This window comes from Rhea pennata, chromosome Z (assembly GCF_028389875.1).
Source record: "Rhea pennata isolate bPtePen1 chromosome Z, bPtePen1.pri, whole genome shotgun sequence".
NCBI lineage: Eukaryota > Metazoa > Chordata > Aves > Rheiformes > Rheidae > Rhea > Rhea pennata.
In genome coordinates this window covers 42,163,987-42,179,171 of record NC_084702.1, presented here as the reverse complement: position 1 = coordinate 42,179,171, position 15,185 = coordinate 42,163,987, and the positions used below count along the sequence as shown (strand labels likewise).

The window sequence follows — 15,185 nt, the reverse complement described above, 5'->3', positions numbered from 1 at the left end:
TGTAGTTTGGGCAGGTAAGTGCCTTCTGTTAAAATTAGATCCACCTCTGCCTTAAATTTCTTGCATGAGTCTGGACATGTTGCTTAAAAAATATTAACAAGTGTCACTGTTAAGCAGAACAGATGGCCCCTGTTCTGTAGTTTCCAAATTGAGATCCCTGGGGCTGACATCTTAGATCTACCAAGTGCTAACAACTGTATCTGGAGTAATTTGGGAGCTGTCGTTGCAAGAAAGTAGCATACTTTGAATGAGGGACATGGGATCGCGAGTCACATGGTCTGGATTTGTACTGTATTCCCAATTCACTTTGTCATTGGTGACATTATTTACTCTTTTTGTTTCAATTTTTTCACCCATAAAGTTGACAAGAGTATTTATTCATTTTGCTTCACAGTGCTTTGAAGGATAGCCTGCTTAATATTCCTAGATTTTAATTAATATATACTGTCCCATAAGAATTATTAAGTCTTATGAAATATTATGCCCTTTGTGTATCAGGCAATGAGGCATTCAAATATAGAGATTATTTGGGGGAATTTTTGTTTTGACTTCATTTTTTTTCATATGTGAGCATCCTCACTCACAGGGTTTGTGATGCTTAACTAACGTCTGTGAGGCACTTAAATTAAAATCAATCTTTATGAAGTAGCATTCTTGAAGACCAGTTGATGTAGTTCAAAATCAGACAAGCATTCAGCTGCATAAACTTTTTCTCAGATCAGAAACAACTGTTTTCAGGCTGTGCATACATTTAAAACAGTTGTTCTGGGATTAATTTAATTATACTAATCAGTTGGACAATTTGAGAACATAAAATAGTTTGCGCCTGTGGAGCAGAGAGGAGTATGAGTGAAGGGAAAGGTAATGGGCTTCTGGCTCTCCCTTCTGCAGCTGCAGTTAATATCTAGTGTTAAGGTCTGAAGGAAATTATTGCAGGCTATGCGATTATATATAAAAAGTCTTAATTGAATTCATACTTTTCAGTATTCAGTAGAAAAATAAAAGTGAATTTCTAATCATACCAGAAATGAGAAGTTTGCAATGCGATGGGTGTGGGAGGATCTAAGATGACTGATGATTTTTGTTGTGAGGGACATTGGTGTGGCTGTTTGAGAAATGAGGGTGCCAAATATTTAACTCTGTTGCTCTGGCAAGGTCCCATCCATCTGCTGTTTGTTGGTCTGTGGGAAGTTTCTTACTGGTGGTAAGGATGAGAGGGTCTTTGAAGCCCAGACAGTGGTGCTTGGGAGGATTTTTTTCAAGGCATGATTATCTTCTAATGTAGATAGTAATTTTTCTGATTTTCATTAGTGGTAAATATGACAAGTGGGGTATATAGTTGGCTGGGCTCTTCATTTTGTATTGCAGTGAATTGTAGTACTAAGTGCTAGTCAAGAGGTTCATTCAACCGTTAATCGATGCTCTTGGAGGAGCACTGCTCTCGGCTGAGCCTTGCCAATTGACTGAGAAGGCAAGTGGCATGGATGCTTGCTCTGAAAAAGGGCCTGAGGACTGTGTATTGCACTTGGAGATAATCATTATTGGAATTAATAAAACAGGACTTTTGTTGACTTTTTGAGAAAAAGCTGTATATTTGTGAGTATAAAATGAAAATTTTATTCTCTGCTGCTGTCTAGCCTTATGAGGGTAACAGTTTGAATACCTCCTGCCTCCGTATTCTTCTAAGCTCAGTATCTCTATAGGCTCCATAACTAGACTATATGTATCTTATGATACTGTAGTTGTCAGTGCTCTTGCTGGACTGCCATATGACAGAGAGGAAGTTTAGCTGAGGAATCTGGTCCACAGAAGAAAATCAGAGCTTGAGACAAATACCCTCATTTATCTGAAGTACTGTGGCAATAATTCTTTTTTTTGCCCAGATTGCTAATGTTTGGATTATCTCTCTATATACATATGTACGTATATGTGTATTTAAAGTCAAATTTTTCCCCTCAAAGCTGATATTATTCATTAAAAAATAAAGACAAAACTCAATTAAAATAAATATATCAATTGCTCTTAACTATAATGCATGAATACAGTGTAGCAAAGTTACATTTGAGTAAGCAGCCGTATTTTTCGTAGCTATATTTTTCTCAGTTCTCTTATTTGCAGTTTCAGTAGCATTTTTTAAACACTTTATTAATGTGTAATGAAAACAACTGTACATCAGTTCTCACCAATAAAAAGGTTTAGTTTTGTCAGTCAACACATACATTCTCTTCTGTTACTCATTCACGGAAACACGTACCTCATTCATATTGAGTGTAGGAAATGACTGGAGTGAGTCTTGCCAATCAGTTCAGTAAGAGCAGGACTTGATCGTACCTATATACTGTTTCTAGCTATTACATATTTAGATTACTTTAGTTCTTCTGGTTTTGTGTAATTATATGTAATCTTTTGGTTTGTGTAATTCAAAGATTGTAATATAATTCAATTTTAACTCAAAGATTTCAGTAAAAATTATTATGAATAAAGAAATAAGAAATAATAAGAAATAAGGCAGTAAGGCTTTGACTTTCCACTGCTTATATCCAGTTTTCCCTCATATGTAAAGGGAATCTGTCTTTCACAACCTGTGTACATTCCTGAAGAAAACTGCTTCTAAAGAAAAATTAAGGCCATTAAATGTGCATAGTGTGTAAAGAAGTACAGAAAAGTTCATTTTTCATAAATACATAGGAAAAAAATAGCCAACTAAAAGAATATTTGTTCTGCAGTAAGATACCAATCGTTTTTTGTTTTATAAGCTGTGAAATTGGACACCATTTAGTGGAAGTGAAAATTTTAATGAAAAAAAAAGCTTTGTAACATGTTATTTTAGTCTTTAGAAAGCAAAAAGGGGGTTTTGTCTGCATTGCCAGGGCATTCTTCAGAAAAAGAAAAAATTCTCACTCTGCACCTGAAAAAAGTGTCTTCTATACATAAAGTTATTTAGCATATACTCTGCATTACAATGTATTGTATTATATTACATTGTAATGCAGATGATGTGTAAAAATCACTTAATGTAGAACAATATTTTTTACCTGTCATCATTTAGATTGAATTGCTCTGTCCTTCATGAGTAAGACCCTTAACCCTTGGGTTAAGATATTAAGTCAAGAACAGAGAGTATGTATTATGTCTCTTTCTTTTCTCACTTGCATTTAATTTACAATTAATTAGCTAACATTCATTTCTGGTGTTCACAGCTTATTTTTCAGAAGTATGAAGACAGATTACTAAAAAGAAGAAATACAAAGGTCAATTCCTTGTGCAGTTCAAGGAAGCCTAGCCTACTGCATACTTGGCATTGTTGACCAAGTACTGAGAAACTAAATAGTATTCTTTAGATTATTAATTCAGTAAAAAAGAAACAATTATCACATGTGCACATGTTGGTTTGATAAGAGGAATTTTCATGAAACAGTCTGAACTGCATTTCTTTCTTCACCAACCCATCTATAGGTATTTTGTTCCTGCCCGCAGTGATTCCTTCTCCATCGTTTTAAGCATGTCTAGAGGAGCTGTGGATGTCTGCTTAGTATATAACTGTAGAAAGGCAAGACTGGGAATAGGCATGAAATGTGTTACTGCGTGATGATGTATTTAACACCAAAAACAAAGCTTCCCCCATGCAAAAGGGCTGTCTGTCTGAGGCAGAGGTAAATATTAGTCTATCCTGAGATTGTAGTCCTTCTCTGTAGAAACTCTTCACTATTTACAGCCTGTTAAAGATAGTCTGGTAACATGCCCTTGGTGGAGCTATCCTGCAGGGTAGACAGGGCTTCTGCATACGCAGCCTGTCCTGGAGGCTCTTGCTGGAGATCTTGGAATGTCTCCTCTTTTTGCATTTTAGGATGTCATTGTTTTTGAGAAGCTTGTGCTGTGATCCTATTGCCACCGTTGTGACAGCAATTCATTTTAGAGGAGGGAGATTGAGTTTTCGTAGTCTACACTGTCAAACAAAAAAAGGAAAACTCAGTGTGTGCACAAAAATTAAGAGGAAAGAACAGAAGATAAGAAATGATAGCATTCTATCTGCTGCTGGCAGTTCAGTGGCTGGAATAAAACAAGGACAGTATATGACTTGCAACTTAGCATCCTGGTTTCATTCCTCTGGCCTGCAGTCAAGTTCTTCTGTCGCCTCTCAGAGAGGCAAATTCAATTCAGTTTTGTAAGAGAGGGCATTTATTTTACTAAGAACTCCATAATCAGCATGTACTCATTTGGCAAACTGGTTACGCACACTGATATATTTCAAGATAAAATACATCCTCTTTGGCTGAGCTAGACTCTTTTATCTTGTGTCCTCTAAGAGAAATAACACAGGCAGGAATAGAAAAGTGGAGGCGGAAGATAACACAACAGTTGTATAGGCAGCAAGACCTGTGGGTACAGGTTACAAAGGAGCCTTCAAAAATCATGAAGGTAGCATCGCTGTCTGATCTCTGTGAGGTATGGGATCTGGTCAAAGCGTCTCAGTACAAGCTGGATGTTGTGATGATGGTGGCTACAGGGTTAGTGTATATGGCTGAGGATCATCTAAACCTTTTGCCAAACTGAACTAGCTTTCCATTTGAATTAAGAAATACTTCTCCATGAAAAATGGAAACTGAAAAAATAAAAAATAACTAACAACATTTTCCCATAAATGTAAAAATTATATATCTGTTATTCCTTCCTCTTCTTTTTAAGCAGCCTCCTAATACTACTGTTTGCTTCCAGCAAACTATTCCATTATATTTTGCATATATTGCATGAACAGATGTTTGAAACTTCAACTGGGCTATTTTCAAGAACTAGAGTATGCTAATATAAATACAGTTGAAACCAGCTGGAAGCCTTTCCATAAATAATAAGAAACAGCCTAAATAAGATGCTTTGTTCTGTATTTCAGTCCTTTGGCATTTAAGTCACTTTGATCTGTAATCCTCTTGAGAGAATTCTGATTTGAAGTTTACTTTAGAACTGCAAAGACAGTATGACATGCCAACATGAGGATCTCTAAGCAGTACTCTTAGGAATATCAACCTGCAGAAATTTAAATTTTTATCTGCAAGATACATAACGCTCTTTTTAGATATTTACTCCAGTAAAATAATAGTGCTACAAGAAGAAATTTCATGGAAAGTAATTGTAGGTTTTTAGATGGAATAACACATGAACTAAGTATATGATTTAAACATAAAAACATGAGAGCGTACAGAGTCAGAAGAGAACTGGAGAAAATACTAATTCCTGCAGGTCAAGACAAATGAGAAGCCAAAAATCTGTTTACCAACACTCCAGGAAAATAATTTGTATTACCATTATGACTCATTTCCATTATGCTTTTTGGCTTTTACTATGTTAGAGATGCAACACCACATTGAGGGAACATAGTAACCTTTCTGTGGTTTATGGCTAGGGAGAACATGAGGTGCTGAGGCAAGGGGCTAGATCTGTAAGGGATTTGTATTCAGACAATTAGTTAGTGCTATTTTGTGTGGTGTAGTACTATCTTCTGCATGCTTGTCTTTACAGATAAAATGCATATAGATAGGTTAGGCCTGGGCAGGGCTTTGGGGAAGCCTTTGCCACTCACTCTGGTTGCCTTACAGTAGCCAGCAGAAGGAGCAGGACCAGCACAGAGGGCTGAGCAGGAATAGATGTGTGTTGCATCTCAGCTTTTCCCCAGGAGACAGATATCAAACAGTGGTGCAAGGAGCACTCACCAGAGATAGGAGTTCATAGTTCAGGTCTTCTTAAATCTCTAAGTCAGTCCTTTCAAAGGTGGACAAGGATTAAAATGATGGTAATTCCAGTGCTCTTCTGTATGGTAGCTGTGTGATAAAACACTCCTGCAGGGATAGGAGATTGTATTTAGTGTCCTCCCCTACATGAGAGGTCTAAACCATACCAGAAGGTTAGCCGTATCAGAAGAACGCTATATTTCACCTATAAACTCTTACAACCACTTTCTCTCTTTTCTGTGAAAATGGTGCTAGTAGGTAGAAACAACATTCAAGATTCACTGGCTCTGAGAAGAGGGTACAAACGAAGGCATGACTTTGTATGTGATTGATAGTTCCTTGTTCTTTCCAATTCTTCGTTTTGTTTGTTATGTAATCAATGGATAGCGCTGGTGGATGTATAAACTGTGTATGATAAGCCAGGTCTTCTCCCCTCCATGTGGTGGATATGTGAAATGTGTCCGGAGAGGGACAGCATTTTTAGCATTGAGCTTTGCGCAGAGTTTGTTAGTCATCGAGTTCATGGGAGCATGTTCAGAGTACAGCCATTTGTAATGGGGACCTCAGGAAACTTAGTTTGAAAGTCCCAGTTGGTTCTCAGCTCTGACTGGCTCGCTCTGTCAAAAAGCTAAATTAGCCATAGCAACATAAGAACCTAAGGAGTCTTCAGGGTTTGTGTTCTTTGGTTTAGGTACCAAAATTCCATCGCAAATCACACTTCACATTACAGAGGTGTATTTAGCTGTGACTCTGTGCGATTTGCCAAATCTACATGTGAATTTGGTGGTAGTAAAAGAAGAGGTAGTTGGGTCTCCTGCGATTCAAATGCTCCTTTGTTCTGGTTCAGCTCACATAGCTTACGGTTGCCTCCTTTCAACTTACTCTTCTCCATCTACCACAAAGCTGTACAAAGCATCAGGGAACATAGCATTAAGTATGAAAGACATTCTGTGGCACTTGTGTGCAGAATTTGCCAGTCGAGGTTTAGTCCAGGCTGCACGATGTTCTTCTGCCTGATCTGTTGGAGAGAGAAGTCACTGCATGTTCCTGCTGCTCTCAGCCTACTCAGTCTGTGTCCCCCTTTCTAGCATGGATCGTAGATCCTGCAGAGGAGGCAAATTAAGGAGGATGTAGTTGAGACATCCTCCACAGGGAGTGGAGAGATGTAGGGACAGAAATAGTCCCATAAATTCTGACGCTGATGCGTAGCACTAACAAGAGACTCAGCTCAGTTTCTAATCGGTGAAACACGGTCTCTAAATCAGCTATAAAGCATTTCTTTCACATATCTGTCTACTTTTTTTACACCATCTCTACATGCTTCTCTCTGCCCCCTTCCAACTCTACCAAGCATTTTTCATTGTCAGTCTCTGAAAAGTTTCTAGCAAAGGATTCCTTCCCTGCTTTCCTCTGAGTGTCTACTGGTTTTCTGTGTTATTCAAGTTATAAAGTACATAACTTGCATGTTTTAAGCAGTTTTGGGGACAAGGGCACATTTATTCGCTTACTGTAAGTGTAGAGTTACAGGTGCTGTATACTATCAAACAATACTAAAGTGACTTTGGGGACGGTTCGTTGCCAGGAGTTGGGGCTGATGTATCAGCATAGCAGAAGACTAGCGTAAGGGGCCTAGGACTAGGAGACTACAAGTCTACGAGTCAACAAGTCATCTTGTCCAAATACCTTTTAAGGAGCCAGTCCTGAGAATTTGAGTGGTTTGTTAGAGGATACACAAGACTCGTAGTCCGCACCTGAAATTGTCATGATTTCATCCTGCCTGATGTATTTTGAACAGATCGGTCTCAGCTGATCAATAGACTTGCAGCTAGGCCCTCCTCAATCATTATTTATATTATTACTTACAAAATGGAGTGGTAGAGCATATATGTGATCACATGGAATAATTTGGTATTGAGGATGGAGTTTACCATACTAATGATGGCACTGATGTATTGGACTTTCGTTGGGTAGCATTGAAGGTTCCTGTGAATCTATAATGGCAGTTAATACAGACAAGGATGTGTACATTAGCTTAGGATTTCTGTGCAGTTTCTTAAAGTGCAGCAAGCATCACACTAGGCTAATAATATTAGTAAGTTGAGGAGTCCAAATGCATTAGAGTAGCTTTAAGATAAAATGTTGTACCAGATAATAGGAAATGTCCTATCACCTAACAGTTCTTGGTTTCTAAAGAGACTGCTATTAAGCCAGACACTTGGGAGAAGTGGTGATATGGTTTAGGGGAGGGGATGAAGCCTTTACACAGAATGTCAGATGTCTAAAAATGGTTACATCAGTTAGAGTAAAAGCTGGATTAATACATTTTAATTTGGAAGTGAGTTAAGTTTTAAATGTATAAGTGTATAAATGAAAGGCAAAGATGGAGAAGAAATGGCAAGGACAATTCTCTAGATAATCTTGAGAATAGGAAACGGTACTTGTCTTTTGAACTACAAATTATTCTTCTGTTTTAAAAATCTCCACCCCCACCCGGCTCTGGGAACGGCAACAGTGGCAGTGTCACACTATAAATAGTGAATGGCTGAAGTGAGCAGTGCATGAATACCTAATAGCCTGAAATTTGCTTGCATAAACTGCTCAACATTTATCAAATATATTTGCAAAAATATGCGTATAAATGAGTCAGGACCAGAAATAACCGAATTAGTCAAATAGTTAGACCACAACATATAATAAGTTTTACTCATTGAACATGTAACTTGTTTTGAACTTGGTTGTAAAATGTATTATTGCAAATCGCAGGCATTGTCCCAGCTATAAATGCCACAGGAGAGATCTTTCATCCTTCTGTGATACCACTAAGTTAGTGTGGGTAAGCAATAAAATCCATCCACAAAGGTTCACATACCTTTGGAGAACATTAGGTGAATCTGGCCACTTTACCATTAAAATCTTGTGTTACAAAGTGCAGGCTCTTTTAACTGGTCTCATCAGCATGCAGTTTACTATGTTGAAGTCTATCCTTCAATCCTGCACATCGTTTCTATCCATCTGATTATATGCCTGCCTGTGTGACCCAATGTAACTCTGACCTCGCTCTACAACTGCATTTTGACAAATGGAGAAATGTTGTCGTTTGATGGACAAACTAACATTTAACAGAGTGCTAACATGCTATCTTATGCAGATACTACATTTCTCTTTCTTTCTTTCTTTCTTTTAAAACATATAGTTGTGCAAGCCCAGTTAATACATGTTTGCAACCAGCAGGTTTGTATATACAAGTAGACATTTAGGCACCTAAATTTGTCCTGACAAATGCAGGCATGTTAATGTAACTTGCAGAAGTTCCATAAAAAAATTGTGTAGAATCTGAAGAATATGCATCAACTGACAGATTATGGCTGTAAATCAGAAGTGTGGACATGTGCCTAAAGACAGAAAATATTATTTGCTATAATAGATAGTCTGTGTTTTTGCATTAATAATACAAGTTGATTTACAAAGTCTCTATAAAAATTGTCACCAACATAAAGTGAAAACTCCCTGCTGAGCTTATAGCAGATTCTGCAGGACTGTGCAATTACTGCTGTGCTTTATTGTATTTGATTTTTTTCTTCAGAGACCTCATGTTCAGCTTGAATAGAGATACAGCAAGAATAGTCTACCAAGCTTAAAAGACAAAAAGAGGGGAAAAAAGATTTTGAAACTTTTTAAAGAAAATGTTAGTCCACTGTGAGTACAAAGATTGCTGCCTAACAGAGAGAGAACTGCTGACCTTGCTGAGGAGCTCAAGCAAGAAGGGCCCCTAAAACATAGGAGGAAGTCTTTATTTCAGAAACTCATATTTGTCCAATAAAAGCTCAGCCAAAGAAACAAATCACTTGAAGTTGATATTAAATAAAAGCCTCGTTTAGAACAAAGAAGTAATCCTGTATTTCAGAAGGGTCAGCTTTTTTAGTGCTGATTTTACCCTCTGTCCGCTGCTACACTGGTTACTAAATTACACCAGAATAGGTCAGAAAGATAGACTAGATCACATATAAAGCATCTATTTTCATTTGTTCTGGGGTTTTCCTGCTATACTGCTTTTTGTATCCCCTCAATATTCTTTGTTATTTTTGGTGAAAGCTGACATCCAGATCTTCCATTGATACATAAACCAGCTCAGGTATGTGTATTTCAATAGTGCTATCCAATTTTATATGGATTAAAAAACCCCCGCACTGTGTGCCTACCTGGAGACATAGCACATACATTCAGAAGTTGTCTTTAGAGTGTTTTTAATCCTGAAGTCTAATAGGCTTTCTTGGAGATACTCTGTGTAAGTGTTGGTGGAGCTGGCATTAAACTGGAATATCTTGTTACCCAGGACATTTTGAAAATAAGAAACAAAAGCTAAAACTGAACACAAAATGAATCTTCATCCTGTGAAGGAATTCTAAGCTTTATTTAAATTAAAAATTGACAGCTTTAGTTCTCCTTTCTTGATATTTCAAGAGAAACTGGGAAACCCAGTGGCCCATCGCACTGGTATGAAAACTTGGGAAAAGACCTTTTAGACCAGCAGAGAGCAGGCAGCTCTGCTTCTGGGTAGTCTATGTATGCGTAGTCTTTAATATTTCAGTTTAACTGTAAGAAGACAAAATAACGACAAAGTAAAAAGAGTAATTAGCAACTGATGAAATATGAACATGAAATATGGAAGAGAGGCTATAGCATAGTTACTTTAGCTCAGAAAAAATATAAGTTATTTTTTAGAAACAGTTTTAATATAGTGTGATGGCAAGCCAATAACCATTTGCAGCATGCTCCCTGCAACCGTAGCAAAGCGCACACTCAGAACCTCAATTATTGGTTCAATAAAACATTCATTTACCTAAATTAGAGGTATTTGTGTGAGTCAATGAGCAGAGTATTAACTAAGGAGCAGTGGTGAACAGCCTGGGCACGCGGCTGTGGCTACCCTGCACCGTGGGCACGCGTGACCAGGTGTGCCCGTCCACGGCTGCAGGGCCCTGTGGGAGGACAGGGGCAGAGAGCAGGCTCGCGGCGTGACAAATGTGCTCTGCATCTTCCTTGCTACCATTTTGAGGGGCCTGTATGTGTGCCGACCACCTGTGTTCCCAGGATAGCACACCATGCGGTGAAGAAGAAACTAGGTTAATTTGTTTACAACGACAGTTTGTTTTATTTCAGGTTTGATTTGGTTCAGGTAAAAGCAGCACTTGCACATCTCAGGTTTGTAGCATCAGTCCGCTTCATCTCAGGGCATGGAAGCATTGAAGAATCTCAGCTTTCATTACAGATTTTAGAGCCCTCTCCCTTGCTGAAGTAGTCTGAAGTTTACAAATCAGGATGATTGACTATGGATCTGGTGCTGCTTCACTGACAAACCAGTGTCAAGTTTCAAAGATCCAATGTTTTTAAACATGTATCCATAAAATATATAAACACCAAATTTCAGAGAAATGAAATAATTGCAGAGAAAAATGCTAACACATCCAGAAATAATGACATTTCTATATAGATATTTTAATGTAAATTAAGGGAGTGGATTGCAAATGTTGCCCTAACTTTCTGGGCCTTGGTTTCATTTTGCATGAAGTACCTTATTAAAGCTGTTAATCCCATGTCTGTCTGTCTGGAAACAGGACATATGGTTGCTGGTTTGAGTGTGTGTATTCTGCCTCTATTTATCTAGTGAACTCAGGTAACAGTGAAGCCATGGCGTGGGCTGCAGTACAGCTAGCTGTTCCAGTTACGTACTCTGGGTTCTTGGACTGCCATTTGTTTGGAAGCTCAGGCTGCCGGATCTTTGCTGCTGTAGCTACGTTAGCTGATTAGGTTAAAGCCAGCCAGGTGCCTACGCTGCAATCACAGCTCCTGATTTACTTACTGACAAAAGCATTTGGGGAGGCACTACAAGCAGCAGAACAAGGCAGTACTATGTCACTCCTCAAAGCCATTCTTGCTAATTTATTGTTTTTAGCACTTCATGTGGATGGCTGCACAGGCAAGCCATAGCAACATGTAAATTTAAGTTTTAATAATCACAGACCAACCATCAGTTTCTTACGAATTTGTGTCTATGGGCAGCGAAAACTTCATACCTCAGGTCGGTGGTGAAGAACAGATAAATAACTGTGTCAAGGTGACCTGAAAAAGCATTTCTAAAATTGAAGTGGACATACCACAGCAGAAAGGCAGAATGGTGTTTCTTTGGCCCTATCACAACAAATGCCTTTTGATTGCTTGCAATATAAAGCTTGCAAATGGAAAATACAGTTCAGTTGAATCTCAGCAGTGTTAAAGTCACCCAAATGTGGTATTCACACAACATGGTATGGAACTAATGCAAGTTTTGCACACAGAGAAAAGTCACCTTGTAAGTCAGAATCAAATGATACTAATGAAACATCTGACCAAAAGTGTACGCTAGTCTGTTTAGCATAGATTAAAAACAAGGAACAAAGAAAGCTTGTAGAAGAATAATTGCTAAACTGGTAGTCCGAAAGTCAACATTTGATGGTTTTCACTTACATTTGATGTTTTTTTCAGTTAGAGACCAACTCTGCTGCCTTTATATTCTTGATTGCGATATGCTTGCAAATGATAGCTGACAGTCCTGTAAGTAATGTTCATTTAAGGAAAGCTCGGACAGATTGTTACATATCAAGCTGCATGTTTAAATCCAAACAGAAAGAGACAAAAATAAATAGTTTCCAGGTCAGATATTAAATGTGCACAAATTAAACCACTGTATTTGATCTGTACAAGCATACTTGATTTTTCCTGAAGATTTGTGATAACAGGGTATTTTAGTAAACTACACAGATCTTAAAACGTGTTACTGTAATATCGTATGTTTCAGAGTGAAATGCATGATTGTCATCCTAGAAAATATTTTCTCTCAGGAATATTAGTAGTGAATTGTTGATACTCATGCCCAAAGTAAACAAATAGGGCAAGTTTGGACCTGGTATAAATGGATATATTTTGTTGCAAGGAGCTGAAACAAGGAAGTATTGATATAGCTGTATGCTTTGTGTAAGAGAAGGTAAGAGCGTAAAGGTAAGTGATAAAAGAGGTCCTCTGTAATAAAGTAGCAGGACGAGGTATGGTGCTGCTTTTACTATAAAAAGATTCAGATCACTTGCACATAAACATTTCTTCTGTAAGAGTTATCCTAATAGCTATTTTCCAGGGTACTTTAATATTTAGTATTCCTAAGTATGTACATATAGCCAGTTTGCCATCGCATCTTAGCATCCCAAATTTTTAGATACTATTTCCTCATACCACCCTGAGGAAGTGTTATGAAAGTGTTCTTTGTCTGTCAGCTCAGGAACTCAAACACAGAGGGACTTGCCTGCTGTCACAGAGTAAATCTGTAGGAAAGCAAGGAATTGAAACTGAGTCTTAGATCTCTCTTTTTCACTTAATTTGTTGCTACCAGCTACAGAAGAGGAGACCTTTATCATTTCTCAGTAATACCTCCTTAGAGCCAAAAGGAAACATCTTTAGAATTTGGACACCCTATTACATATTTGTTGCCAGATATTCTTAATGCGTGAACATTTTCAAAATGAGAGAAAACAAACTGTAGGTTGTTCAGTTTGTGCTAGTCCTTTTGGAGGAGGTAAATTGCTCAACCCTAGACAGTTTTCATGGAGGAATTAACTGTCCATGCAGGGCTATGCATTAATTTTTCTGATTCTGAATGAGATAGGCAAACCCTGTACAAAGCTTACCAATCCAGAGCTATATTATTCTCTCCATCTTCTGAAGCTTGTGATTCTGAAGGAACTGGGGTGAGCTTTTAGAGCTGCTGGCTGTGCGTTTTCACTCATGCAAGTAATCCAGAGATGAATAGCCACACTGATGTCAGAGGGGTTTTGAGCCCGAGTGAGACCTCTTCACAGGACTAGGAATGGGCAGGCTGGTGCTCACGGCATTTTAAGAAAGCTGTGGGGGAAGCAATGCTTTAAGCATGCCTTTGGGGCTTTCTCCTGGACAGTGCGCTTTGCAAGTGCTGAGAGATACTTAGTTATTGATTATGTTCTTTATCTCCAATAAGATATTCGGATAACGAGCTATTTCGGTCGTCGTTCATTTTTGCCTTCTACTGCTACTCTGGTTCATCAGATGTGTTCAAAGTTAGTTTTTCTTTCTTTTTGCTTCCTGTCAAAGTCACTCAGAGCAGATAAATGTCAATGAGTTTCAAGAAAGCCCTGAGGGTCTAATTACTCATCTGCACCGCTTTCAGAGCACTGTAGCACTACTGGCTTGGAACTGTGCAGAAGGGGTGAAAGAAGTTTTTTCTGTAATTCTGTCTGTAATCCTGAATGTGACTGATACTTCAATTTTGTTATCTCTGGAAAACCAAAATACTGAAATGTACTTTTCTACTTTCAGGTGATGAAAAAACGGGGGGGGAGAGAATTAAGCATAGGTCTTCCTCTTCAAGAGTTTGAATGTATTTTTGTGTCCCTTTTAAAGTTTTATCTAACAATTAATTTCATACACACTATAAAAAAATGAAAATTGTGTTTGTTAGAAAAGCTTAATTAGAAAAACAAGGAAACAAACAGAAACATTCAATTTAACTTCATCTGTGTCAGCAATTTGGAAAAAGTTAGTGACATAACTTGCTGATTCTCCTTTAGTTAGTAATACCCAAGTTGAAGAGTGCTGTGGAAGAAACAGGTTAATAATTGTCATCAGTGTAGGATTTTGGTCTTGGATTTGTGCAAATGTTCATCACCAAGATAGTTTCGTCATTAATGTATTGATTGCTTAATGGTTCTTTCATGCTTCAGCACTCGTGTTCGGGGAGAAGCGCAGTTCTCTCTGCTGAATGAAATTCTCCTCAGATCTGCGTCTGTTGTGAGAGGTGACCGAATTGCCCCAAGGGCACAAGGGATTGTGCCTGTATCTTGAAAGACTTTTGGGAAGACTTGAAAGATAGTTTGAGAAAGGAATGAAAATCCTCACAGAGCTTTAACCAAACAGTCTTTTGCGAAAATAGACTTTTTTCTTAAATTTTTCTGAAGCAAGTTAAAATTAAAACCTTATACCCTGTCTGAGGCTGAGGGATGTTTGATGCTTGCATCACTTTTTTTTCTTCTCAGGATGTTACACTACTTAGATGTAAATAACCTACATGCAGTGTTTGGAAAACCTTATCTCTTGGACTGTCTAGTACAGCTGTTGAGCAGAGTGTGTTGAGAAGATTCTAGCCTGGTGTAAATTGTACCAACTGAAATAGAGATGGCTGGGGCAAAATTTAAATAAAAAATAGGAAATTCGGCATCTTTTCAGATGGCTTTCCTATATTTTACTTCTTGCATGACTTATGTATGCATTTGTGAATGTTTTGCTGGAAGCAGATGTTTTCCCATTCTAGTAACTGTCTTGCGATAAAGGATAATTACTCCTTACACTATATTTGGTTTGTTTATCTTGCATTGACTTTTTTCCCCCAAGAGATCTAAAACT

At 38.0% G+C, this 15,185-nt stretch overlaps 1 protein-coding gene across 1 annotated transcript in view; it reads left to right on the top strand.

Moving 5' to 3' along the window:
• Positions 1 to 15,185, top strand: part of CAMK4 (calcium/calmodulin dependent protein kinase IV) — a 166,291-nt gene that overhangs the window by 75,327 nt on the left and 75,779 nt on the right. The gene's annotated exons all lie outside the window — the stretch shown is intronic.